Genomic DNA, 25,447 nt, shown 5'->3' with positions numbered 1-25,447 from the left:
TGGCTTCAGTTCTGCGCTGTTAGTTGAGGTAAACTCTGCTCCGGTTAGCTCTGTCAGCAGGTTAGATGCCATGTTTTTGTAGCATTAATTAAACCCTTCCCCTTTAAGGGATTCAACAAGTAAATTGGGTTGCAAAATGACCCACTGCTGTGGCTGCGACAAGGAATTTCCGTGTTACTGTAGTATTTATTTTAGTTTTTTATTTGACATCTGATTGCATTTCTCCTCATATAGTGCTGAGTACAGTGATGTACTTACGCTTTTTATTTCTTTCATTTCAAAGCAATACTCTCTTCACTGCTCACCAAAACTTTATTTGTTTGACTTTTGGACCACAATAAAAAGCATGACATCAATTAAAAGCAAGTGGAGAAACATTGCATAAGAAAAAGGAAAGGCAAAGCTCTTGCTCAGTAATACAGCAGTTTTTGGTGTGGTGTGAAATCCTGAACTTTAGAACAGGAGATGAGCTGGGTTCATCTAACACCAACAAACATGATATAGCCACAGGGTATTTCACCCTGGTTAAATACCAGATGAATTAAAGGCTGTTGCCAGCAGCTGTGATGAATGTCACTGGGATGTAGGCTGATTGCTTGCTGAGTGCTCTGAGTGAAGTATGTCGGATCCTTCATCGTTAAGGTCAGCGTGGATTTCCAATGGTTCATGTGTGGGGCTTGGCTGGAGGCAGACAAAGGAACACAGGTGCCGAAAAATGTCTCTTCTAAAAAGTGGCTGATGAAGAAATTGAAGACTGAAAATGTCACATAACTTGTACAAGTTCTTAAAGAAGACAATTTTTTTATATTACACTAACCTATTAGATCTGACATAAAGAACAGCAGTACTACTTACACTCTATCCAGATCTTAAGCATTGACAGGTGTACTCAGACCACAAACAATGGACAATCTCATTGTCTTGGGAGGTCTCTTTAGGTTTTATTGTGTTTAGAGCTCTGGGGGGAGAGACATAGTTTCACAAGGGACTTTTATCTCTTCCACTCCATTTACTAGGTGAATCTGAGTGCACAGAATGTGCTGCCTGTATTTTCCTCTCTTGAAGTTTATTGATGGCTCCATATCAAGAGCTTGTATGAAAACACAAATTTCAGTTTGCTGCAATGATAATTAAGTCATTAATCTATATCATAAAAATCAAAGTCTGTCTGTCTGTCTGTCCTTCTGTCTGTCTGTCCTCTATAGACTTCCAAACGCCTGAAACGTTTGACCCCAAATTTGGCACACAGATACATTGAGTGCCCGGGAAGGTTATTGCGAAGGTCCCGTCCCCGCCAGATGTACAGGAGGGGAGGGGGAGGGGAAAGAGCGCCCCATAGAGATGAATGGGAAAATCTCCACACTGCAAACACAGGTGATATAATTAGCTGCAGCAGACACGGCAGTTGGAGCCTTGGCAACCAATAGGATTACTGCTTTCATTTTCACAGGGAGCAATGGTTGCTAGGGAAGCTGCCTCACAACATCCACAGTAATAACTGGTAGACCCCCTACTCCATCTATACAGTACAGGTATACAGGACCCCCTACTCCATCTATACAGTACATGTATATACAGGACCCCCTACTACATCTATACAGTACATGTATATACAGGACCCCCTACTCCATCTATACAGTACATGTATATACAGGACCCCCTACTCCATCTATACAGTACATGTATATACAGGGCCCCCTACTCCATCTATACAGTACATGTATATACACGGCACAACAGGTATACCAAACTGTGACTGGGTAACACTGCTACACCAGACCTGACCAATACCGCCATACTGTGACTGGATAACACTGCCATACCAGACCTGACCAATACCGCCATACTGTGACTGGATAACACTGCCAGACCTGACCAATACCGCCATACTGTGACTGGATAACACCTCCATACCAGACCTGACCAATACCGCCATACTGTGACTGGGTAACACCGCCACACCAGACCTGACCAATACCGCCATAATGTGACTGGATAACACTGCCACACCAGACCTGACCAATACCGCCATACTGTGACTGGATAACACTGCCACACCAGACCTGACCAATACCGCCATACTGTGACTGGATAACACTGTCATACCAGACCTGACCAATACCGCCATACTGTGACTGGATAACACTGTCATATAAGACCTGACCAATACCGCCATACTGTGAAGGGATAACACTGCCACACCAGACCTGACCAATACCGCTATACTGTGCTGGATAACACTGCCACACCAGACCTGACCAATACCGCCATACTGTGCTGGATAACACTGTCATACTAGACCTGACCAATACCGCCATACTGTGACTGGATAACACTGCCATTCCAGACCTGACCAATACCGGCAAACTGTGACTGGGTAACACCGCCACACCAGTCCTGACCAATACCACCATACTGTGACTGGATAACACCGCTATACCAGACCTGACCAATGCCGCCATACTGTGACTGGATAACACTGCCATACCAAACCTGACCAATACCGGCAAACTGTGACTGGGTAACACCGCCACACCAGTCCTGACCAATACCACCATACTGTGACTGGATAACACCATCATATCAGACCTGACCAATACTGCCATACTGTGACTGGATAACACCGCTATACCAGACCTGACCAATACCACCATACCGTGACTGGATAACACCGCCACACCAGACCTGACCAATACCGCCATACTGTGACTGGATAACACCCCCATACCAGACATGACCAATACCGACACACTGTGACTGAATAACACTGCCATATGGGTAAATACAACCCTGCAGGTATACAGGACACTACAGGTATACAGGACCCCAAAACTATACACTACAAGTGCATGGAACCTCCACAAAACTATATACTACAGATATACAGGGCCCCAAACTTTACACTACAGGTATACAGGACCCCAAAACTATATACTACAGGTATACAGGACCTCCACCAACTATATAATTCAGGTATACAGGACCTCCACCAACTATATACTACAGGTATACAGGACCCCAAACTATACACTACAGGTATACAGGACCCCAAAACTATACACTACAGGTATACAGAAACTCCACCAACTATATACTACAGGTATATAGGACCCCAAACTATACACTACAGGTATACAGGACCTCAAAACCATACACTACAGGTATACAGGACCTACACCAACTCTATAATACAGGTATACAGCACCTTCACCAACTCTATACTACAAGTATACAGGACCCCAAATATACTACAGGTATACAGGAACTCCACCAATTATATACTACAGGTATATAGGACCCCAAACTATACACTACAGGTATACAGGACCTCCACCAACTCTATACTATAGTTATACAGGACCCTCAAACTATTTACTACAGGTATACAGCACCCCCGAACTATATACTACAGGTATACAAGACCTCCACCAATTATACACTACAGGTATCCAGGACCCTCAAACTATAAACTACAGGTATACAAGACCTCCACCAACTATACATTACAGGTATACAGCACCAACTATATACTACAGGTATACAGGACCCCCAAACTATACAGTACAGGTATACAGGACCTTCACCAACTGTACACTGCAGGTATACAGGACCTCCCTTAACTATACACTATAGGTATACAGCCCCCCCAACTATGCACTACAGATATGCGAGACCCCTAAAAACTATACATTGTGGGTATACAGAACCCCTCCAACTATGCACTACAGGTATACACTAATTCCACTGATTAACTCAGATGAAACAATACCTTTAGCTTGGCCTCCTGGGAACCTTAGAACAAATCTAATTAACACACTGACACTTTATACCCGGGCAGCGCCGGGTACATTTTCTAGTATAATAATATAAGTAAGCCTAAAGGGATTACCCCCAAAATATTGTGCGTATTTCAACAGCATGAGAATAAATATTTCATCCATAGGGATCCATTAATACATCTGTTTAACTTACATTGGTGTCAGTGGTAGCGTCCCCTGCTGTGTCTTGTTCTAACGGTTTTTGGGTCCCAAAAGTTCTGTTGCTGGTATTGTCATTGATGCCTTTAATTTCTAAGAGAGAAAATGGATTTATATGTAGTAGTTTCTTCTCTCTCCTTAAATGTAAGCTTATAGAAGTGCACAATGAACAAATATGAAGAAGAAAAATTAAACAAGAAATAGAAGAATAAACTGGCAGAGGAAAGCGGAGAAGAATATTCAGGGAAATTAGATCCCATAGCTCTGTATATTAATGAGATCTCTGGACCTGTGTGTGAGGGACTACTTTCTATACTGGTTAAAGGAGGGAGACAGTAGAACACAGCTGTGTTAACTAAGCAGTTACTGAGTGAAATACATCTGTTTCTTGGTCACACTGGGATCCATCAATAGAGGGGAACACAGTATGCAGAGAGATGAAGAAATGGGCTCCCCCCCCCCCCCATTTTGTATAATAACCCATTTAGGGATGACTTTTTTTGTACTATTTTCTGAAATTGTGACAAAATGGTGCAATTTTATTATTTTGTTATTTTTACAATGATTTTGGAATTTTGTGGAAACAGGTGTGGAAATGGGTAATGGCTGTTACTGTACAAAAAGAAAAATGTAATGTAATGTAAATATAGCCTTTATATTACAATTGTAGTGACCCGGTACAGGGCCCTAAGATTAGTTGCACCTGAGTAAGGTTACTCTCTTTAGGGCTCACACGGGTGGGATGAGGTGTCGGCTGCATTTAGCGTATTTTCACACTTGGTGGCACTACTGTGTTTTATGTGTCTTTTGTAAAGCTGAAGTATTCCGTCGGTTATCTGTATGTCACATGTTGCTTTTTGTCCACTCACAGGTGCTGGTACTTTTCCCACTTTTCTTATCCTATTCTCTCTCTTATTTCTACACAAGCAGCCCACCAATCCCAGGCGGGGTTAGTTCTCTGAGGTTAGGACCTAGTTCCTGGTGGGTGGAGTTTAGATTAGCCGAGTTAGTGCCTTCTAACAGAGACACACAAGAAAGCAAGCCAGTTTATTTCTTATGAACACTAGAACTGCTATGCAGTGCTAAGCTTGTACAAGGGGAGAGAAGCCTAAAAGGGATCACCTTGTCCACGCCGTGAACAGGGCAGTCACCGTACAGGGCAGTCACCTCAAAAAGGGATAGGAACTGACCCCAGTGGGACAAAGGCCACTGTGCAGCGCAGAACAACTGGGAAGTCTCAGGAGTCTGCTCAACCCAGATCACAATGCCTGGGGCTCATATTACCCACCTAGGATGGGTAGCTTGTAACTAGGGGGCATAAGGTGGTCAATACTAGAAAAGTCATCTGTGAATATGAATATTCTTTATTCTCTTTTACTACACACCTCTACTGTTCCAGCAGAGTATATTGCTACATTAGGAAGAAAAACTCCTCTCCTCTCTTTTCTCTACTGCAAAGCACCTTCCTTCTTCAAGCACCTAACCTCTAACTCAACTGTATGCACCTGAGACTGTAATGTCTGTATTGCACTGGACGTTATTGTACTATCAGTATTCCTTGTATTGCACTATAGTTACTACTAGTAAACTGTTCTTTTTTTCAGACACAAGACTCTGGCTTGTCTCTTCTGCACATCACTACACTTGGGTTAATTCTCTTTTGAGTGCTGTTGAGGTGCCAAGACTGGGTGGATCCTATACCACTCCACTTATCGTGACAAGTGCCCAAGTGACCCTAGACTCACTCAGGTACCATACCACCCGGCTGACCCGTCCGGAATTCACACCAAACTAATACTCCCTGTGCCTTACCACACAATGGCTTAGTAAAATCAAAAACACAGGTAACCATCCAAAAGACGAAAATGCTTACAAGATCGCTGCTCTTATTCACTCTATCATCAGGATAGGCTAAAATCAGCCTAACACACAAGCAACCCTGGGGTAGATACTCACCTTTATCCTAATCAGGTCCCTTTTTTTTTTAGAAAGGTATGCTCTGAAAATAAAATTCAGAGCAGATCAGATCCTCCATCCATTGGATAAAACTAATTTCTGCAAGCCCCTTGAAGATTGCTGCGGGATTCTGAAATTTTCAGCTCCTGGGAATGGACATCTTGGCAGAATGGAGAGAGAATTTGACACCAAGCAGGTTCAAGTATAGAAAGGGGATTAAGGAGGTGTTAGAAATAAGCCCAGTCTAAGGGTCCTATTACTTGAAATGATTATCGTTGTACTTGGTCGTTCCGGACGATAATAGTTTCATATAATAGCTCATGCTGCACCTTTAGATTCCAGTCCCCACCGCAGCCACTGATTGGCTGAGCAGAACGTCCAGATGCCAGGGGCCCCCAAAGCAAGCCGGAGCGTGGAGCAGGTAATATATACTCCAGCCAGCAGGGAATTAAGGGGGCTGTCAATTACATAATTGCAGCGGGATGTCAATACTGCTGCAAGTATGTATTCTCATTGAAAATCACAGGCAAGGGTTCGTCAGTGGACTTTACTGTAAATTCTCAGCGTGAAATCCGCTGCGGATGGGGTGTATGTGAATCTAGCCTTAAGGAGAAAAAGTTTGGGTCAAATGGATGCTTTGCATCATTCTAGCTGACACTTGACATTGTGGTCCTAGGTTGCCGGGCAGGTATTTCACCATGAAAACTCATTTCATGAAGCCTTGATGAAGTCCTGTTCTTATGTCTTTTCCAGAGGCAGTGTAATTTTTTGTCATTGTGTGCATTGTAGTACGCTGCTCTGTGAATTTGTTACTAAGCTGTTCAGACTTCACATAATGCTACAATTTCCCATTGACCAGGAAAGGCCTAGTAGACCTGAAACTTCATGGACCGACTTCAGGCTTTAGTAGTATCCCATGGCAGTCAATCATCTTTTCATTACCCCTACTAGCAATGTTTGTAGTTTGGGTTAAACACCTGAACTTGATTATTAGGGACTCCACTCACATTTGGCTGTATAGTGTATTGTGTGTATGTTGTGTATGTTGTTCATATTTAAGTACATATATGCTGTGAATATACGTATGTACATTATTCAGCTATGAATTCACTTTTTTGTTGCCATTGCTTATGACTCCATTTTATTACAATGGGAATACTGGGTACTTGTAAATGAACCTAAGAGTTGACATCATTTTTGATATACATCGTCTTCATTAAAAGATGCAATTAGTGCTGCAGCTGACTATACAAACTAGACGCTTGATGTTCACTTTGGGACTATGATATATAGGTGATACCTTAGGCCAAAGCACAGCTATTCATAGTAATTATTGAGACAGCGTAAGTCACTGACACAATATAAATGCACTGTATTAATGTAATGAAGCTGCCATAGTTTATATAAACTAGAAAATGTTTAATTTCAATGGCTGAAATGAAGTCAAGGGGTAGGAGCAGATTCTTCCTGGACATAGCCCTTAGGGCATGATAACGCCTAGTATTTCCTAAGTGATAAAGCCATGAGTGCGCTATGAAGGTTTTCATTTAATTGAGTTAATTGCGCAGCCCAATGTCAGCAATAATGTATCTTGTTTGGACCAGTAGCTCCGAAATGATTTTTAATTGAGTTAAGTCGTCTTTATCCATTTCAGTGGCTTAAGTTGAAACTCAAATAGCTTATGTAGGATAGGTATTACAAAGTGACAATTTTGAGTTGATGAGACTAGCCGAAAAGTAATAAAACAGTAAGGAAAAAGAAAATGTAGCTGGCTATTGTAAGCTTGCATCAGTTAGTTTTTTTTATTCCAATAAAATCCTAAATGTTTTATTTAAAAACACATACCATGGAGTTAACTAGTGGAATTAAAAGTAATAAGAATGTATGGCCATTTACATATCACAAATACTATAAAAAAAATAAGGGCCTTGTGTGAATAATATTGGGGTTACACATTGCATGGTTCTACAATGCAGCATTAAAGGGTGACTATCAGCAGGTTAGACGAATCTAACCTGCTGATAGCCCCTTATAGTGCCCGGGATGCTGAGGAGAAAGACATATGACTTACCTTCCTCCTCGGCACCAGTCCCGCACTGTTAGTCGGAGTAATCTTTGCTCGGGTGCTTTGTTAGGAGCAATGCCATGTCATCCGCGCGCTCTTTCTAATGATAAACAAAAGAGGGGGCAGGCATTGGACAATGGATGACGTGGCATTGCTCCTAAAAGTGCACCAGAGCGAAGATTACTCCGACTAACATCACGGGACTGTGAAGAGGAGGAAGGTAACACACAAAAGGACTACTTTTTAGTGCATTTTTATAGGACCACGCTCACCACCCTATTAAAATATAATATAATTTAAAAATACATCACAACATGCTCCATCAAATGCCATACATTGGATCAAGTTCTAAAAACTGTGCTTTAAACAGTAAACTCAATTCATGACTTAAAACCTTCCACAGCACTTTGCATACCCACATGGTACACCATATTATGAACCATGCATGGTGAACAAATTAAGGTCTAAAGCTACATTAAGGATTTTTGGCAGCCTGATTATACTGTGCCTACTGTCAGCACATTTTTATGACACCATAGAGCAAGACAAATGCCATAGGAAGGTAGAGATAGTTCAAAAAGTCAGTGTGTCATGTTTGATATTTTTGCTTCTTTTGTTGAAGCTTTGTTGGTGCTAAAAGACAGAGTAAGCCCTGTCTACAGCATAAATCAAGGCAGAGATTGGTCTACCAATTGTTGGCTATGTATTGTCTTATACTGAACAGTATCGTCAGTCAGAACAGCAGCCTTCACAGACCAATTGACAAATCATTTAGAATATGGCTGTTTCTTGGGTATGGAAAGCATAAGATCATAAGATCCACTGCCTGGAAAACATGGATAGAGCCATAGGCAGGACTCACTAGGGTTGTATCCAAGTTCTTCAATCATTGGTAAATAAATGCCAAGAGTTCAGGTTCAGACAAACCCGGACCTTGAAATTCGCTCTTCCTTAAAGGGAACCAATCACCGGAAAAACGCATATAGAGCTTTTGAAATGTGCTGCTAGAGCACACAGCACACTTGCCACACGTGTTTCCATAGCCTCCGTGCCTTCCCCGTGTAAGCCGCAAAGTAACTTTATAAAACTGGCGCCCTGTATGCTAATTACCTGAGGTAGTCACCCGGGCGGTGTTCGGCTAGCAGGTAGTCACGGTCCCCTGGGCGTTCTACCGTTGTAATCACGCCCCTCTGGGCGTGATTCAAATGGCCGAGTAGCTGTGACATTCTGATGCCGGACGCCGCCGCACATGCGCAGTGCAGCCGCTTCCATTCCGGCGGTACTGCGCCTGTGCAGAATAGCCTCGAATAGCCTGTTAGCCGGAGTTCGAGGCTATTCTGCACAGGCGCAGTCCAACCGGAATGGAAGCGGTTGCACTGCGCATGTGCGGCGGCGTCCGGCATCAGTACGTAAGCACGCCGACGTTGGGCACGGCGCGCTCCCGAGTGACGCCACAGCCACTCTGACATTTGAATCACGCCCAGAGGGGCGTGATTTCAGCGGAAGAACGCCCAGGGGACCGTGACTACCTGCTAGCCGAACACCGCCCAGGTGACTACCTCAGGTAATTAGCATACAGGGCGCCAGTTTTATAAAGTTACTTTGCGGCTTACACGGGGAAGGCACGGAGGCTATGGAAACACGTGTGGCAAGTGTGCTGTGTGCTCTAACAGCACATTTCAAAAGCTCTATATGCTTTTTTCCAGTGATTGGTTCCCTTTAAGGAATAGTGATAGTTTCACATTTAGCACATTACTTAAAATTTAATATTAAATAACATATATTTTAGAATAGATTTTCAAGTTCCATTATACACTTCAATGGTAACTTTTCCTTGACGTGTTTGTACACATTATTTGTATTAACATAACATTCTAATGTCAGAACCTGACTGTAAGGGCCTGTTCACACTGAGCAACCTGACTGTCTCATTGTTTTAATAGGATTTCTCGTGCACCTCCACTCTCCACCCAAGGAATTGACATGTCAATTCTTTGGGTGAAGAGCAGAGGTGTGCAAGAAATAACACTCAATGGGACAGATAGAATTTTAAGCATTGTCCGTGGTTCAGGCTCTACTTGAAATTTCGCAACTTTTACTCTGTGTGAACAGGCCCTTATACAGAGATGGGCACTATGTAGGCTCTTCTTATCTATTCCTGGTATAGTTGTCTTAATCAGGCTGACCACTGTTAAAAAAATAGGTTCTTCTGCATCTAATGTGTACCTTATTACAACTGTGTCCCAGACAAAGTAAAAATTCTGAATACAGTTGTCATGTATTTACCTGGTCGCTTTGCAGCTGTGATGAAGGCAGGCTGACAGTCCCATACACACCCAGCCGGCTGATGCTGCAGATAAGCAGCCTATCAGCGGCCAGGGACAGGAGCACAGGGCCAATCACAAGCTGCCAGGCACTCCATGTAAATCAGGGGCGGTGGATTTATACAAGCAGCTGATGCTCCATAGCTGCCAGTGATAGTCTGGCTTTGCATCACCAGCATTTACACTCTGTTCTGACTCACTGTGTTCCTGACCTCTGCATGTATTTCCTAACTGTGGGCTTGTTATCTGATTTTGTACCTGGTCTCTGACAGTGTTTCTGACCTTGGCCTGTTTAAACAGCATTCTTTTTGTATTTTGATTTTGTGCTAAATTGCTTTCTTGGTTTTGACCTCTGGCTTGTTTTCTGACTGTGATTTTCTGATTGATTTGTGGCTTATATGTGCCCGGCTGGTTTGAGTTGGACTGCCAACTATTCTCGTTGACTGGCCTTAGTAGCTTAGGGACTGTCGCCCAGTTGGGGTCTGTCACCTAGGGCAGTATGTCTAAGTAAGCAGGGACAGTGGGCTGGGTTCAGATAGGGCTCACTGTTCTCCTATGGACATAACAACAGTAATTTAATTCAAAGCAAATATGTAATTTACTCTCTTCGGTGCACTGGGAATGTTGCAGGCCAATGTTCTGTTTATATGGAAGCCTGTGATTGCTTATGTATGGGTGCTTGGGTAGAGTTTTTCTATTTTTTATAAGTAGGTAGTTTTTTTTCCAGTCAAATGCAGATTTTAGAGTATCTAATGTCTGTATGCCTGGTCTTGTCTTCCTGCCTGTTCTTTGTTGTCTGCTGATGTAATCTTGAATTTGGTATTAGGAAGTGTCTTGGGGGTTACTGAGTACTAGGAGCCATTGTTAGGACCCGGGAAAGTCGATTGCCTCAGGTGAAATAAAATTCTGTAATATTACAATCTGCCTCAGCACACACCAGTCCTTTGTAAGGTATGATTACCTAGTTTAATAGTTTGAATTCCCTGATCCATGATGCCTTGGCCTGATTAACAGTGTGGGAACAAAAAACACAAGGCCAACAGGTTAATATTATGTTTGCTCCTGCAGAATCCCCTGAATCTCAAATTAACTTTCCTAAATACTTTGATGTAGAATGTGCCCAGTTAAAATTTTTTCATGAGGGTTGTAGTTTACATTTTAAAAGAGAACTCAAACTCAAAAGAGAAAATTTTAAAATCCCGGGCGGGCAGGGGGTAGGGAAACATAACAAAGAAGCCATACTTACCCATCCTTATGCCCCTGCAGTACAGTGTCACAGATCACTGACAGACCCCCGTCGGCCTTATTGCAGCTCCAGGTCAGGTGACATCATGTCCAAGCTCAGAAAGGCCAGGTACTTTCAGCTGGGACATGCCGATGCAGGAAAAAGGGGGAAAATGAAGACTGGAGTCTGCCAGAGAGCTGTTGAAGACTAGCTCTATCTGGCTGTGGGCTTTTCTGCTAACAAGTTCAAGGAGGAGCTGAATGGCAGAAAGCCTTTAATACCCATACTGGGCATAATGACTACCTAAGGATTACTTTTCGGCTTTGTAACATCCTTGCTGTCTTCCAGCACTCTATGAATGATGTTTTCAGAGAGTTTGGGGAAAATACGTCAAACTTTGCTTAGAGGACATTTAGATTTTTTCACCGTCTTTCGAAGAGAACCACACCTGTGTTAGGACAGTGCTGCTTAAGCTAAGACAAAATAAACTTTTCACTAAACTAGACAATGCAAGGACATTGATGGGTTGCTAGACTGGTGGGCTTGATTTTGTACATCAGCAGTTGCTTTTCCTGGGTCTCAAAAATGGCTCTTAGTACTCAGATAGCCCCAGAACTAAAAGTAGAGCAGAGCAAAGTGAGCAGTCCGCAGCTGTATAAGGAGATCATATAAGCATGTATCAATGTCAGAAGCAATAATATGAAATAGTAACTTGCCATTAGAACACTAGTAGTGGTTTGCAGGACGGTGCAAGCCAAGAGCCAATAGTAGGACAGAGCAGCAGCAGAAACACAAATTATCTCAAGGAAAAAAGATAAGGACACTAAAGCCCGAGAAAAGTTGGTAAACCCCCCACCATACCAATTAGGTACTGATGAGCTATCCTGTGGATAGCTCACCAGTAAATTTTGCCCAGAATACCCTCTTAAGTAAAGGAAATATTCTGCAATTCACCAGATTTTCCAAGCAAAGGTAAAAAATGTACTTACACCAAGTTCAAGATTACATGAACATACAAGAAACACAGAGAGACTGGTTATTCCTCTGCAAGACCTTGAAATGCTTTTTACAGAGCCACTACTTAGTTGCCCCAGCTGTGTGTTTTTTGTCAATGTCATGCTAGAAGACACAGCCATGACCCATTTTTAATGCTTCTACTGAAGGTAGGAGATTGTTAGCCAAAAATTTGTGATACATTGCCCCATCAACCCTCCCTTCAATATGGTGCAGTCTTCTGATTCTTTGCAGAAAAACACCCCCAAAGCATGATGTTTCCACTCTCATGGTTGATGGTTGGGACTGTGTTCTTGGGGTTGTACTCATCCTTCTTCTTCCTTCAAACATGGTGAGTGGAGTTGATAGCAATAAGTTCTATTTTGGGCTCATATGACCTTCTCCCATGCTTCCTCTAAATCATCCAAATTGTAATTTCCAACTTCAAATGGGCATGGACATGTGTTGGCATGAGCAGGGGGACCTTGCATGCCCTGCAAGATTTTAGTCCATGGTAATGTAGTATGTAAGTAATGATAATATTAGAGATTGCGGTCCCAGACGTCTCCTCCCATGTAGTTCTTGGCTGATTCCTCCTTACCGCATGAGGTGAGACGTTGCGTCTTCGTCATCTTGTGTTGATTCCCTTTTCTTAAAATTGCACCAAAAGTTGTTGCCTTCTCACCAAGCTGCTTGCCTATTGTCCCATAGCCCAACCAAGCCCTGTGCAGGTCTAAAATTTTGTCCCTGGTGTCCTAAGACAGCTATTTGGTCTTGACTATGGTGGAGAGGTTGGAGTGTGATTGACTAACTGTGTGGACAGGTATTTTTTTATACAGGTAATAAGTTCAAACAGGTTCCATTAATACAGGTAATGAGTGGAGAGTAGGAGGGCTTCTTAAAGAAAAATTAACAGGTCTGTGAGAGCCAGAATTCTTGCTGGTTGGTGGGTGATCAAATACTGTACTTCTTAGCAATAAAATGCTAATTAATTAATTAATTAAGTAAAAATCATACAATGTCATTTTCTAAATACGAACTGGAGAGAATGGAACGGCTGCACATCCCATCTATGGCTGATACTAATGCCGCCAGGCCTATATTAAAAATCAACACCAGAGTGTCTGTATATGAATTGATCAAACCATATTGCCCCGTGTACCACCGCGCAGGTCCTCTGGTCCACACGGGTCCCTACGCTAACTCCACACCGTGTCGGTCAGCGACCGCCAACCCCGCAAAGCGTGCACGTGCAGGGAAGGGAGGCCATGGAACGGCCCTGCAACCCCAATGTCACAGGACCAGACCCAAAAAGCCCCACCAAAACCCAGCCAGCACCACCGGCGGGGAAGGCTGCCCCCAAACGACACAAGTATGGATATGGTATTACACTTACCATTGCTGCTCTCACAGAATGGGGAAGACATAGGGTCCAGACATGTGAGCACAGACATATCCTGCTAATTTTGGTCATGTGGGTCTTATAAAGGAGTGCTAGCTGTTCAGAGAGGGAGAATTGCAAAACACGAACTGGAGAGAATGGAACGGCTGCACATCCCATCTATGGCTGATACTAATGCCGCCAGGCCTATATTAAAAATCAACACCAGAGTGTCTGTATATGAATTGATCAAACCATATTGCCCCGTGTACCACCGCGCAGGTCCTCTGGTCCACACGGGTCCCTACGCTAACTCCACACCGTGTCGGTCAGCGACCGCCAACCCCGCAAAGCGTGCACGTGCAGGGAAGGGAGGCCATGGAACGGCCCTGCAACCCCAATGTCACAGGACCAGACCCAAAAAGCCCCACCAAAACCCAGCCAGCACCACCGGCGGGGAAGGCTGCCCCCAAACGACACAAGTATGGATATGGTATTACACTTACCATTGCTGCTCTCACAGAATGGGGAAGACATAGGGTCCAGACATGTGAGCACAGACATATCCTGCTAATTTTGGTCATGTGGGTCTTATAAAGGAGTGCTAGCTGTTCAGAGAGGGAGAATTGCAAAACACGAACTGGAGAGAATGGAACGGCTGCACATCCCATCTATGGCTGATACTAATGCCGCCAGGCCTATATTAAAAATCAACACCAGAGTGTCTGTATATGAATTGATCAAACCATATTGCCCCGTGTACCACCGCGCAGGTCCTCTGGTCCACACGGGTCCCTACGCTAACTCCACACCGTGTCGGTCAGCGACCGCCAACCCCGCAAAGCGTGCACGTGCAGGGAAGGGAGGCCATGGAACGGCCCTGCAACCCCAATGTCACAGGACCAGACCCAAAAAGCCCCACCAAAACCCAGCCAGCACCACCGGCGGGGAAGGCTGCCCCCAAACGACACAAGTATGGATATGGTATTACACTTACCCTTGCTGCTCTCACAGAATGGGGAAGACATAGGGTCCAGACATGTGAGCACAGACATATCCTGCTAATTTTGGTCATGTGGGTCTTATAAAGGAGTGCTAGCTGTTCAGAGAGGGAGAATTGCAAAACACGAACTGGAGAGAATGGAACGGCTGCACATCCCATCTATGGCTGATACTAATGCCGCCAGGCCTATATTAAAAATCAACACCAGAGTGTCTGTATATGAATTGATCAAACCATATTGCCCCGTGTACCACCGCGCAGGTCCTCTGGTCCACACGGGTCCCTACGCTAACTCCACACCGTGTCGGTCAGCGACCGCCAACCCCGCAAAGCGTGCACGTGCAGGGAAGGGAGGCCATGGAACGGCCCTGCAACCCCAATGTCACAGGACCAGACCCAAAAAGCCCCACCAAAACCCAGCCAGCACCACCGGCGGGGAAGGCTGCCCCCAAACGACACAAGTATGGATATGGTATTACACTTACCATTGCTGCTCTCACAGAATGGGGAAGACATAGGGTCCAGACATGTGAGCACAGACATATCCTGCTAATTTTGGTCATGTGGGTCTTATAAAGGAGTGCTAGCTGTTCAGAGAGGGAGAATTGCAAAACACGAACTGGAGAGAATGGAACGGCTGCACATCCCATCTATGGCTGATACTAATGCCGCCAGGCCTATATTAAAAATCAACACCAGAGTGTCTGTATATGAATTGATCAAACCATATTGCCCCGTGTACCACCGCGCAGGTCCTCTGGTCCACACGGGTCCCTACGCTAACTCCACACCGTGTCGGTCAGCGACCGCCAACCCCGCAAAGCGTGCACGTGCAGGGAAGGGAGGCCATGGAACGGCCCTGCAACCCCAATGTCACAGGACCAGACCCAAAAAGCCCCACCAAAACCCAGCCAGCACCACCGGCGGGGAAGGCTGCCCCCAAACGACACAAGTATGGATATGGTATAACACTTACCATTGCTGCTCTCACAGAATGGGGAAGACATAGGGTCCAGACATGTGAGCACAGACATATCCTGCTAATTTTGGTCATGTGGGTCTTATAAAGGAGTGCTAGCTGTTCAGAGAGGGAGAATTGCAAAACACGAACTGGAGAGAATGGAACGGCTGCACATCCCATCTATGGCTGATACTAATGCCGCCAGGCCTATATTAAAAATCAACACCAGAGTGTCTGTATATGAATTGATCAAACCATATTGCCCCGTGTACCACCGCGCAGGTCCTCTGGTCCACACGGGTCCCTACGCTAACTCCACACCGTGTCGGTCAGCGACCGCCAACCCCGCAAAGCGTGCACGTGCAGGGAAGGGAGGCCATGGAACGGCCCTGCAACCCCAATGTCACAGGACCAGACCCAAAAAGCCCCACCAAAACCCAGCCAGCACCACCGGCGGGGAAGGCTGCCCCCAAACGACACAAGTATGGATATGGTATTACACTTACCATTGCTGCTCTCACAGAATGGGGAAGACATAGGGTCCAGACATGTGAGCACAGACATATCCTGCTAATTTTGGTCATGTGGGTCTTATAAAGGAGTGCTAGCTGTTCAGAGAGGGAGAATTGCAAAACACGAACTGGAGAGAATGGAACGGCTGCACATCCCATCTATGGCTGATACTAATGCCGCCAGGCCTATATTAAAAATCAACACCAGAGTGTCTGTATATCACATGACCGCAATTAGCAGGAGACACCTGAGTGCACATGGTTTTAATCCCTCCTGTTTTTTTCCCATTCTGTTTGCTGCAGCTATGGTGAGCGCAATACCTTATCCAGACTTGTGCTGCTTGGGGGCGACCTTCTCCGCCGGCGGTGCTGGCCGGGTTCTGGTGTGGTGTTTTTGGGTCTGGTCCTGTGGCATGGGGGTCGCAGGGCCGTCCCATGGCCCCCGTTCCCTGGCTGTGCACGCCTGCGGGGTTGGTGGCCACTGACTGGCACGGTGTGGACTTAGTGTAGGGACCCATGTGTATCAGATACCGGCACGAGGTACATGGGGCAGTATGGCTTGATCAATTCATACACAAAATTCTGATGTGTTTTTTATTTAGCCAAGCGGCACTAGTATCAGCCATAGGTGTGATGTGCAGCACTCTGTTTCTTCCCTGAGCCACATTTTGTTTCTCTCTTTTCTCCGTGTTTTGCACTCCTCCTGGTGAGACCCACATGACCGCAATTAGCAGGAGACACCTGAGTGCACATGGTTTTAATCCCTCCTGTTTTTTTCCCATTCTGTTTGCTGCAGCTATGGTGAGCGCAATACCTTATCCAGACTTGTGCTGCTTGGGGGCGACCTTCTCCGCCGGCGGTGCTGGCCGGGTTCTGGTGTGGTGTTTTTGGGTCTGGTCCTGTGGCATGGGGGTCGCAGGGCCGTCCCATGGCCCCCGTTCCCTGGCTGTGCACGCCTGCGGGGTTGGTGGCCACTGACTGGCACGGTGTGGACTTAGTGTAGGGACCCATGTGTATCAGATACCGGCACGAGGTACATGGGGCAGTATGGCTTGATCAATTCATACACAAAATTCTGATGTGTTTTTTATTTAGCCAAGCGGCACTAGTATCAGCCATAGGTGTGATGTGCAGCACTCTGTTTCTTCCCTGAGCCACATTTTGTTTCTCTCTTTTCTCCGTGTTTTGCACTCCTCCTGGTGAGACCCACATGACCGCAATTAGCAGGAGACACCTGAGTGCACATGGTTTTAATCCCTCCTGTTTTTTTCCCATTCTGTTTGCTGCAGCTATGGTGAGCGCAATACCTTATCCAGACTTGTGCTGCTTGGGGGCGACCTTCTCCGCCGGCGGTGCTGGCCGGGTTCTGGTGTGGTGTTTTTGGGTCTGGTCCTGTGGCATGGGGGTCGCAGGGCCGTCCCATGGCCCCCGTTCCCTGGCTGTGCACGCCTGCGGGGTTGGTGGCCACTGACTGGCACGGTGTGGACTTAGTGTAGGGACCCATGTGTATCAGATACCGGCACGAGGTACATGGGGCAGTATGGCTTGATCAATTCATACACAAAATTCTGATGTGTTTTTTATTTAGCCAAGCGGCACTAGTATCAGCCATAGGTGTGATGTGCAGCACTCTGTTTCTTCCCTGAGCCACATTTTGTTTCTCTCTTTTCTCCGTGTTTTGCACTCCTCCTGGTGAGACCCACATGACCGCAATTAGCAGGAGACACCTGAGTGCACATGGTTTTAATCCCTCCTGTTTTTTTCCCATTCTGTTTGCTGCAGCTATGGTGAGCGCAATACCTTATCCAGACTTGTGCTGCTTGGGGGCGACCTTCTCCGCCGGCGGTGCTGGCCGGGTTCTGGTGTGGTGTTTTTGGGTCTGGTCCTGTGGCATGGGGGTCGCAGGGCCGTCCCATGGCCCCCGTTCCCTGGCTGTGCACGCCTGCGGGGTTGGTGGCCACTGACTGGCACGGTGTGGACTTAGTGTAGGGACCCATGTGTATCAGATACCGGCACGAGGTACATGGGGCAGTATGGCTTGATCAATTCATACACAAAATTCTGATGTGTTTTTTATTTAGCCAAGCGGCACTAGTATCAGCCATAGGTGTGATGTGCAGCACTCTGTTTCTTCCCTGAGCCACATTTTGTTTCTCTCTTTTCTCCGTGTTTTGCACTCCTCCTGGTGAGACCCACATGACCGCAATTAGCAGGAGACACCTGAGTGCACATGGTTTTAATCCCTCCTGTTTTTTTCCCATTCTGTTTGCTGCAGCTATGGTGAGCGCAATACCTTATCCAGACTTGTGCTGCTTGGGGGCGACCTTCTCCGCCGGCGGTGCTGGCCGGGTTCTGGTGTGGTGTTTTTGGGTCTGGTCCTGTGGCATGGGGGTCGCAGGGCCGTCCCATGGCCCCCGTTCCCTGGCTGTGCACGCCTGCGGGGTTGGTGGCCACTGACTGGCACGGTGTGGACTTAGTGTAGGGACCCATGTGTATCAGATACCGGCACGAGGTACATGGGGCAGTATGGCTTGATCAATTCATACACAAAATTCTGATGTGTTTTTTATTTAGCCAAGCGGCACTAGTATCAGCCATAGGTGTGATGTGCAGCACTCTGTTTCTTCCCTGAGCCACATTTTGTTTCTCTCTTTTCTCCGTGTTTTGCACTCCTCCTGGTGAGACCCACATGACCGCAATTAGCAGGAGACACCTGAGTGCACATGGTTTTAATCCCTCCTGTTTTTTTCCCATTCTGTTTGCTGCAGCTATGGTGAGCGCAATACCTTATCCAGACTTGTGCTGCTTGGGGGCGACCTTCTCCGCCGGCGGTGCTGGCCGGGTTCTGGTGTGGTGTTTTTGGGTCTGGTCCTGTGGCATGGGGGTCGCAGGGCCGTCCCATGGCCCCCGTTCCCTGGCTGTGCACGCCTGCGGGGTTGGTGGCCACTGACTGGCACGGTGTGGACTTAGTGTAGGGACCCATGTGTATCAGATACCGGCACGAGGTACATGGGGCAGTATGGCTTGATCAATTCATACACAAAATTCTGATGTGTTTTTTATTTAGCCAAGCGGCACTAGTATCAGCCATAGGTGTGATGTGCAGCACTCTGTTTCTTCCCTGAGCCACATTTTGTTTCTCTCTTTTCTCCGTGTTTTGCACTCCTCCTGGTGAGACCCACATGACCGCAATTAGCAGGAGACACCTGAGTGCACATGGTTTTAATCCCTCCTGTTTTTTTCCCATTCTGTTTGCTGCAGCTATGGTGAGCGCAATACCTTATCCAGACTTGTGCTGCTTGGGGGCGACCTTCTCCGCCGGCGGTGCTGGCCGGGTTCTGGTGTGGTGTTTTTGGGTCTGGTCCTGTGGCATGGGGGTCGCAGGGCCGTCCCATGGCCCCCGTTCCCTGGCTGTGCACGCCTGCGGGGTTGGTGGCCACTGACTGGCACGGTGTGGACTTAGTGTAGGGACCCATGTGTATCAGATACCGGCACGAGGTACATGGGGCAGTATGGCTTGATCAATTCATACACAAAATTCTGATGTGTTTTTTATTTAGCCAAGCGGCACTAGTATCAGCCATAGGTGTGATGTGCAGCACTCTGTTTCTTCCCTGAGCCACATTTTGTTTCTCTCTTTTCTCCGTGTTTTGCACTCCTCCTGGTGAGACCCACATGACCGCAATTAGCAGGAGACACCTGAGTGCACATGGTTTTAATCCCTCCTGTTTTTTTCCCATTCTGTTTGCTGCAGCTATGGTGAGCGCAATACCTTATCCAGACTTGTGCTGCTTGGGGGCGACCTTCTCCGCCGGCGGTGCTGGCCGGGTTCTGGTGTGGTGTTTTTGGGTCTGGTCCTGTGGCATGGGGGTCGCAGGGCCGTCCCATGGCCCCCGTTCCCTGGCTGTGCACGCCTGCGGGGTTGGTGGCCACTGACTGGCACGGTGTGGACTTAGTGTAGGGACCCATGTGTATCAGATACCGGCACGAGGTACATGGGGCAGTATGGCTTGATCAATTCATACACAAAATTCTGATGTGTTTTTTATTTAGCCAAGCGGCACTAGTATCAGCCATAGGTGTGATGTGCAGCACTCTGTTTCTTCCCTGAGCCACATTTTGTTTCTCTCTTTTCTCCGTGTTTTGCACTCCTCCTGGTGAGACCCACATGACCGCAATTAGCAGGAGACACCTGAGTGCACATGGTTTTAATCCCTCCTGTTTTTTTCCCATTCTGTTTGCTGCAGCTATGGTGAGCGCAATACCTTATCCAGACTTGTGCTGCTTGGGGGCGACCTTCTCCGCCGGCGGTGCTGGCCGGGTTCTGGTGTGGTGTTTTTGGGTCTGGTCCTGTGGCATGGGGGTCGCAGGGCCGTCCCATGGCCCCCGTTCCCTGGCTGTGCACGCCTGCGGGGTTGGTGGCCACTGACTGGCACGGTGTGGACTTAGTGTAGGGACCCATGTGTATCAGATACCGGCACGAGGTACATGGGGCAGTATGGCTTGATCAATTCATACACAAAATTCTGATGTGTTTTTTATTTAGCCAAGCGGCACTAGTATCAGCCATAGGTGTGATGTGCAGCACTCTGTTTCTTCCCTGAGCCTCATTTTCTAAATAGATTCTGCCTCTTACAGTTGGAATGTACCTACAATATAAATTACTGACCTCTCAATTTTTTGTAGGTGGGGAAACATACAAAATCGTCAGTGTATTTTCCATATATATATATATATATATATATATATATATATAAAATCAGTCTCAGTTTCTGCACACCATCTGCATTTTCATTATTCCAGATCCTTTTCTCACATTAGTTAGTCAGTGTTGGATAACACCTTTTTTATTTTAACTAGTGATTTAGAGTATGCTATACAGTCTATGGATTTCAGCACAGTCTGATTTATATATGACCAGCTTTCACTAGGATGTATATAACCTCCGCAGAATACACATTGGTTTTTATCTACAGGACAAATGGATGGCCAGTATGACACTTTAATGTAGTGTGAATTGTGTTATGGCATCTTGAGAAGACTACAGAGTTATCTGGATTAGCTCTCTGACAATTTTCTGTTTATATTCAGGGAGATCTATAGTCAATTTATTAACCCTTTGAGCACCAGGCCCAAAATGACCCAGTGGACCGCGCAAATTTTGATCTTAGTGTTTCCGTTTTTCCCTCCTCCCCTTCTAAGAGCTCTAGCACTCTCAGTTTTCTATCTACAAGCCATGTAAGTGCTTGTTTTTTACAGGAATAGTTGTACTTTGTAATGGTTTCTTTACCGGGCTTCACTGGTCTCCAGACCACTAGGGGGAGACAGCACAGTAGGAAGATGCTATACATACCAATTCATTCTTTGTCCCCTGCAGGCTGCCAGCAATGTTGCTCCCTCTTGCAGCACGGCGTATAGACTGACGTCATACTTCTGGGCAGTGCAGGACAGGATAACAGGTAGCCAGAGGATAGAACCAAGAGAGGTGGGTGAGGATTTTTTCCCAGCTGATCAGTATAGAGGAGGCACAGAGGAGGCCTTACATTTAAGAAAGGAAAGCCCAATAGCGTACAGGGGGCAGAGAGTGGACTTTATATTGGGGGGTGTAATACCATACAGGAGGCACAGAGGGGACCTTATAGTACAAGGGGGAGAAGCTTATATTATAGAGAGGGTCCCACTAGTATAAAGGGGCACAAATGAAGCCTAATATTGCAGAGGGGGGACACAATAGTATACAGGGGACCTTATATTATAGATGGAGGGCAATAGTGTACAAGGGGCACAGAGGAGACCCTATATTACGGGGGGGGGGGATAGTATATAGGGGGAACAAATGGAGCTTATTTTACAGCACAAATGGGGCTTAATACTATTGTAGAGACACCAGGGGGCCAAATAGTATATGGGAGCCTCATGGGAGCCAAATACTATACAAGGAGGCCTAATACTATATAGGCGAGACAGAGGGGTATACAGGGGGCATAGAAGGAGCATAAAACTATACCGAGGCCCAGTACTCAGGGTATATTGGGGGCCTGATATTATAGAGGGGTCTTACAATACTTAGGGGCACTGAGGAATTTAACTAGTGCAAGGGCACAAAGAAGGCCTTCTTACTGTATGGAGCACTATGAAAGGGAAGTTTAAATAGAGGAAAGGAGGGTGCTAGAAGCATGTAGAACCTAAAATGTTTGTCCAGTAGATTTGCCGAGATGAGTGAATAACTTCAGAGAAGACAACCCTTGAGTTACTGAAAGTAACTACTGTGCACACTAATACCATGTGCAGAGATCCTGTGTAAAACTATATAAATATATATAATTTTTTGTAGGAGGTAGATTACAAAACATATACTATATACTAGAAAATGTACCCAGCGCTGCCCGGGTATAAAGTGTCAGGGTGTTAATTAGATTTGTTCTAAGGTGCCCAGGAGGCAAAGCTAAAGGTATTGTTTCATCTAAGTTAATCAGTGGAATTAGTGTATACCTGTAGTGCATAGTTGGAGGGGTTCTGTAAACCCACAATGTATAGTTTTTAGGGGTCTCGCATATCTGTAGTGCATAGTTGGGGGGGCTGTATACCTATAGTGTATAGTTGGGGGGTCCTGTATACCTGTAGTGTGTAGTTGGGGGGGCTGTATACCTGTAGTGTATAGTTGAGGGAGGTCCTGTATACCTGCAGTGTACAGTTGGTGAAGGTCCTGTATACCTGTACTGTATAGTTCGGGGGTCCTGTATACCTGTAGTATATAGTTGGTGCTGTATACCTGTAATGTATAGTTGGTGGAGGTCTTGTATACCTGTAGTTTATAGTTTAAGGGTCCTGGATAGTTGTAGTGTATAATTGGTGGAGGTCTTGTATACCTGTAGTATATAGTTCGGGGGTCCTGTATACCTGTAGTGCATAGTTTGAGGGTCCTGTATAACTGTAGTATAGAGTTGGTGGAGGTCCTGTATACCTGTAGTGTATAGTTTGGGGTCCTATATACCTGTAGTATATAGTTGGTGGAGTTCCTGTATACCTGTAGTATATAGCTTTGGGGTCCTGTATACCTGTAGTGTATAGTTTGGGGTCCTGTATACCTGTAGTATATAGTTGGTGGAGTTCCTGTATACCTGTAGTATATAGCTTTGGGGTCCTGTATACCTGTAGTAAAGAGTTGGTGAAGGTGCTGTATACCTGTAGTATAGAGTTGGTGTAGGTCCTGTATACCTGTAGTGTATAGTTTTGAGGTCCTGTATACCTGTAGTGTATAGTTTCGGGTCCTATATACCTATAGTATATAGTTGGTGGAGTTCCTGTATACCTGTAGTGTATAGTTTTGGGGTCCTGTATACCTGTAGTGTATAGTTTGGGGTCCTATATAACTGTAGTATATAGTTGGTGGAGGTCCTGTATACCTGAAGTATATAGTTGGTGGAGGTCCTGTATACCTGTAGTGTATAGTTTTGGGGTCCTGTATACCTGTAGTGTAAAGTTTGGGGTCCTGTATACCTGTAGTATATAGTTGGTGGAGGTCCCGTGCACTTGTAGTGTATAGTTTTGGGGTCCTGTATACCTGTAGTGTCCTGTATACCTGCAGGGTCGTATTTACCATTAGGCACCCATGGTCTGGTGCGTAGGGTAGCACCTTGCAGAGATTCTTGTAGCGACTTGCCAGAAAATCTTTGGTCAGGTCTTGTATAGCGGTGTTATCCAGTCACAGTTTGGCGGTATTGGTCAGGTCTGGTATGGCAGTGTTATTCAGTCACAGTGTGTCGGTATTGGTCAGGTCTGGTGTGGCGGTGTTCTCCAGTCACAGTGTGGTGGTATTGGTCAGGTCTGGTATAGTGGTGTTATCCAGTCACAGCATGGCGGTATTGGTCAGGTGTGGTATGGCAGTGTTATCCAGTCACAGTATGGCGGTATTGGTCAGGTCTGGTATGGCAGTGTTATCCAGTCACAGTATGGCGGTATTGGTCAGGTGTGGTATGAAAGTGTTATCCAGTTACAGTATGGTGATATTGGTCTGGTCTGGTATAGCGGTGTTATCCAGTCACAGTATGGCGGTATTGGTCAGGTCTGATATGATGGTGTTATCCAGTCACAGTATGGCGGTATTGGTCAGGTCTGGGGTGGCGGTGTTACCCAGTCACAGTTTGGTGGTATTGGTCAGGTCTGGTGTGGCAGTGTTATCCAGTTACAGTATAGTGGTATTGGTCAGGTCTGGTGTGGTAGTGTTATCCAGTCACAGTATAGCGGTATTCGTCAGGTGTGGTATGGCAGTGTTATCCAGTCACAGTATATGGCAGTATCGATCAGGTCTGGTATGGCGGTGTTATCCAGTCACAGTATGGCGGTATTGGTCAGGTCTGGTGTGGCAGTGTCATCCAGTCACAGTATGGTGGTATTGGTCAGGTCTGGTATGAAAGTGTTATCCAGCACAGTATGGCGGTATTGGTCAGGTCTGGTGTGGCAGTGTTACCCAGTCACAGTTTGCTATACCTGTAGTGCCCTGTATATACATGTACTGTATATCTGGAGTAGGGGGTCTACCAGTTATTACTGTGGATGTTGTGAGGCAGCTGCCCTAGCAACCATTGCTCCCTGTGAAAATGAAAGCACTAATCCTATTGGTTGCTAAGGCTCCAACTGCCGTGTCTGCTGCAGCAAATTATATCACCTGTGTTTGCAGTGTGGAGATTTTCCAATTTATCTCTATGGGGCGCTGCTCTTCCCCCTCCCCCTCCCCTCCTGTACATCTCAAGGGAGAGAAAAAGAAGAAAGCGGGCACCGGCACCTCGTGTGATACCTCAATACACCAAGGATAAGGATTATGTGAGGAGGTGCTCACCTGGATGCCACTTGGGCTTTGTGCATATCACCCCTCAACAGGGTGCAACTCCAAATCCAGGGTCTTGTTAGGTGACAGTCCACTGTATAGGGGCCTACTACCTCTAGGGACTGCTAAGCTGACTGTACCAAAAACACAGGTTACTCCCAAAATAATGGGGCCCGTGGAGAGAATAAGTGAATAAAATAAAAAGGAATTGAGGTACTCACGG

General features: G+C 46.0%; 1 long non-coding RNA gene across 2 annotated transcripts; it reads right to left on the bottom strand.

Annotated features, from left to right (window-relative positions):
- Nucleotides 1–350: 350 nt before the first annotated feature.
- Nucleotides 351–24,973, bottom strand: LOC138784740 (uncharacterized). Of its 2 annotated transcripts, XR_011361929.1 has the most exons (4): nt 24,888–24,941; nt 21,751–21,830; nt 3,973–4,070; nt 351–735 (listed from the first exon to the last, which is right to left on the bottom strand). It is a non-coding gene; the product is annotated as an uncharacterized lncRNA (long non-coding RNA). The 2 variants fall into 2 exon arrangements; XR_011361928.1 differs by lacking the exon at nt 21,751–21,830 and having other exon boundaries at nt 24,888–24,973.
- Nucleotides 24,974–25,447: the final 474 nt, after the last annotated feature.

Source organism: Dendropsophus ebraccatus, chromosome 2 (assembly GCF_027789765.1).
Source record: "Dendropsophus ebraccatus isolate aDenEbr1 chromosome 2, aDenEbr1.pat, whole genome shotgun sequence".
Lineage (NCBI taxonomy): Eukaryota > Metazoa > Chordata > Amphibia > Anura > Hylidae > Dendropsophus > Dendropsophus ebraccatus.
Note: the sequence above shows the minus strand (reverse complement) of the source record. Positions and strands in the feature narration are given on the sequence as shown.